Below are 4,091 nucleotides of genomic sequence, written 5' to 3'. Positions count from 1 at the left end.
TTCACAAAACTTTTACCAGAAGATAGATTATGTATGATTAAAAGAGAAATATGTATGATGCATGCTATGAATATCTCTTAAAAGATAGACTAGAGTTAATAAAAATAGAGAGATGTTTTTTAAATACTTTTACATAAACTTGAGATTCTTAACCTCATGTTTGAGACGCTCATTCTCTTCATACAATATTATGTCATTCTTATTCATGGAAACTGGTAAGCGGAATGAAGAATCTAATAGAGATTTCAACTATTTATTCTTTTGCCGAATGATTCATTTCCTTGTGTGAGACTCTTGAACAATTTGTTGAAGTACAACAATTTATTCTTTAAACTTTTCAACCTCATGGTTTCTGACTTGTATCTGCTGGGAAAAAGTAATAATAGAGGAAGAGTAGCGAGTCTTGGGACTCACCAAGTCTTAGATAGTATCGAAATCTGACTTATTAGCCAAATTATTATTTTCTTGCTACAACATGGCACCAATAGCAGCTGCAAAAAGAACATGAGATTGAGGTGCAAAATACCTTATGGATGGATCTAGAGAAATGTTAGAAGAATGAGTCATTGAGAAAAGAATTGAAGGCTTAAAGTGAGAATGTTGAAAGAATGCAAATGAGTTATAGAGATGAAAAGAAAATTTGATGTGGATTGGATGAACTTTAAGACTGATTTTATAGAGATAGCATAAAGAACAAGACGAGCTATTATCCAAATCAAAGAGCAATGTGATTTCTTTTAACGATTAGTGAAAATGACATTTTTTTAGAAATTCAGAGCCCTTAATCTCGTTTGTCAATAACATCAAGCGATTTTTTCAAATCTCCAACCACACTTGTTAGGTCACGGACGGATCCATTTTTTCAACTATCTACAGTTTCTACCAACATACCGTTTTCTTCAGTCTATTTACTTGCTGCGGATCCTTTTTAATTATGCCAAAAAGGGGAGAAGTGTTAGATGAGAACATTAACATTGTTTGAATTGCTAAACTTATTATATATGTTTGGAATTATATTTATAATTTTGCTTGAAAAACTAACGTACATTTTCAGGGGGAGTTTACGTATTAATACATGTTTCAGGTTCTATCAAGTATTTGTCATCATAAAAAAGGAGGAGATTGTTGAACCCAAGGTTTTAAGATTCGTGTAATTATATATTTACACGTGGATTTTGATGATAACAAATGAATTCAAATAATAAAAGAGTCTCCAACTCAAGTTGTCTACACAATAGAGTCAATCACATCAAGAAATCAAGCATTAGCAAGAAGGGAACAAGTTCACATTAAAGTCATAGAGTAATGTTGTAAATCTCTTAAAAATTCGAAATTAGAATTAAGGTTCAAAATTAATATTTTATTATAAAGCATTAAAATACATTTTTCACATGTGCATGAATATTTTAAAAATTAAATTTGAAAATTTGGAAAGATGATTGATTGTCATCTTTCATATGTGTATTACATGATTAAATGTTTGAAATTTGAAAATATTAAAGATGATTGATTGTCATATTTCACATCTGCATGTTTTATTAGAATATTTTCTAAAGTAATTGATACTTTTTTTTTTACTTATGCAAAAGGTAGATGTTTTTGTTTGAAAATTTTGAAAAGTAAAGTGTGCTATTTTTGTCATATGCAAAAAGTAAAAAGATTAGATTTTGAGAGGATTAAGGCTCTTTTCTAAGCATTGAACCTTAATCCTTGTTCCTTTTGAGAGAGATATAGTTTTCACTGTATTATTCTTATTTCACTTATTGAGAAATATTTTCTGATAACTTACCCACTATCAGCTCTTGTATCAATAAAATGGTGTGTATAACCTTTGTGCGTATAGAAAGTGTTCTACATAAGGAATAGTTGAATTACCACGTGTAAGATGATTGCAAGTGTAGAGGGTGTTCTACACGGATCTTTTGTAGCAGTGTTGTTCAAAGGTGTAATAGGTTTCTATCTTCACCTGAAAGAGGTTGAATAGTGAATTTGGGAATCCTTAAGGGGTAGCTTGAGGCGAGAACATAGGCAATGAGACCGAACCTCGTTAATATACTGAGTTTGCTTCTCTTTTACCCTTACTCTTTATATTTATTGTTGTTTCGTATTTTATTTATATTTTATATTGTATATTTGATTTATGATTGTTATTTTTTTTAAATACAACTCAGTTTATCCCTCTCTTGTATTAATTATCTGGGCAACAACATGTGTTTCAAAAGTTGGTATGTCGAGAATAACTTAACTCTTAGCATTGACTATCCATCTCTTTAGAATATAATGTCGTGATAATATATCTAATTTCGATTTCTTGCCAAAGACATAGAATATGCCTATAAAGAACTCTCATGAACTAATACGTGTGGCATGTGTATGTTTCATTCTCTTTTCCATTCTCTAAGGTCGTCACATAATAGATAAGAGTTTCTTTACCATGAGACGTCACAATATGTCTTGCTGTTACCATCTTTTTAAAATTTGGTTGATCTGTACTATTGGCTATTGAAAAAGTCATCTTGAAAAATCATAAAAGACTTCCATGTATGGACCTATTCTTCAATTTTGTGACATGTTTTCAATATTACTCGTGTAAAATTTATTCACACATCCTTTTCTTTTTCTTTAAAGTAACGTGGATCTAAGGCTTTTTCATATTGATTCATAAAGTCACTCACTCTAGAACTTAAACGAACATAATCCTTGAAAAATTTATTCATGCTTTTACTCATTTGAGTTGTTGACATACCGGCACAAAATGTATTTCACAAGGAAGTCCGAACCCAGTTATCTAGTTAAAAGTAAAAATTTTGCAGTCAAATGTTATCTACTAGCCCATACTTCACCAATATTGAAATCCATTCTAATTCAAACTCATCAGTAGTTATTGTTTCATGCATATAATGATAATTTTTTTTTTTTTAAAGTTTGAAAATTTGTTATATACATTGGTTAAATGTTTTTAAATTTTTTATAAAATATGTCACAAACACAACCTAAGAGTTGTATTTAGGACTACCTCTGTAATGACTTTAGTCATCATCTTGTTGTCATCGACAATTATAGTTGAAGGAGCTTTCTCAAGCATTGCCTCTTACCATGTTTTCAATAACCATGTATAAGATTCTGTCGTTTTATTAATTGATAAGGCACAACTAAATATTTTGGTTTGGTGATGATGGTTAATTTCAGAAAACGACATATATGACATCTTCTAAATGTTTGTCAAATACATGGCATCAAAAGTGACATCCTCTAAGTATTGGTATGCAGCCATTGACCTTTTATATACCCAAAAATAACTTCTCATACACTTATTCTTATTAATTTATATGGAATACACAAACTTAGGTTCTTTATACTGTTTATCAAGAAATTAGGCATACAACCTTTGTGCATCTCCCTATTCATATAATTTTCTTTTTTGTTTTCTAAGAAATTTTTCACGTTCCTGCTAATACTGTTGGGAATTTGGACCTCCCAAATTCACCTCCCCTAGGATCTACCCTTTGCAAGAGTAACAAGAAAAATAGAGAAATAATAACAACACAAGAAATTTACGTGGAAACTCCAAAACAGGAGAAAAACCACCAGACCCAGAGAAAAAAATACACTATGTGAAAAATTGTTACAATCACACAATTTTTCTCCTCACTCCAAACACACTCACAAAGCTTTCCCCACTAGAAAAACTCTAACTCACACCTCTTCCCATTATACAAAAATGGACAACAGAGGAATTTAACTAGAGTCAAAAGTTACTAGCTAAGCATTTGACTGGTGCACTTAAACTAAGAAACCCAAGCCTCCTTATATAGGCTTGCAAATGTGCTCTCATTCACTTCCCACCCATGTGGGAATTAAGTAAAGGAGCACACAAGTCAACAATCTCCACTTTGCGACTTTGACTGGTCTCACAGCCAAGCTCCACCTCAATGAAGATCTTCATAGCTTCCGCTATCATGTTTCACCATAAAAGCATATCCACTCAGAATAAACTAATTCCAAGCATTTCATTTCGGCCCATGTCGAAAACAACCTTGTTGAAAATTATGGTGTAACTTCCACGTTTGGCTTTCCTGGAAGTTCATCAG

Source organism: Carya illinoinensis, chromosome 1 (genome assembly GCF_018687715.1).
Source record: "Carya illinoinensis cultivar Pawnee chromosome 1, C.illinoinensisPawnee_v1, whole genome shotgun sequence".
Taxonomy (NCBI): Eukaryota; Viridiplantae; Streptophyta; class Magnoliopsida; order Fagales; family Juglandaceae; genus Carya; species Carya illinoinensis.
Note: the sequence above shows the minus strand (reverse complement) of the source record.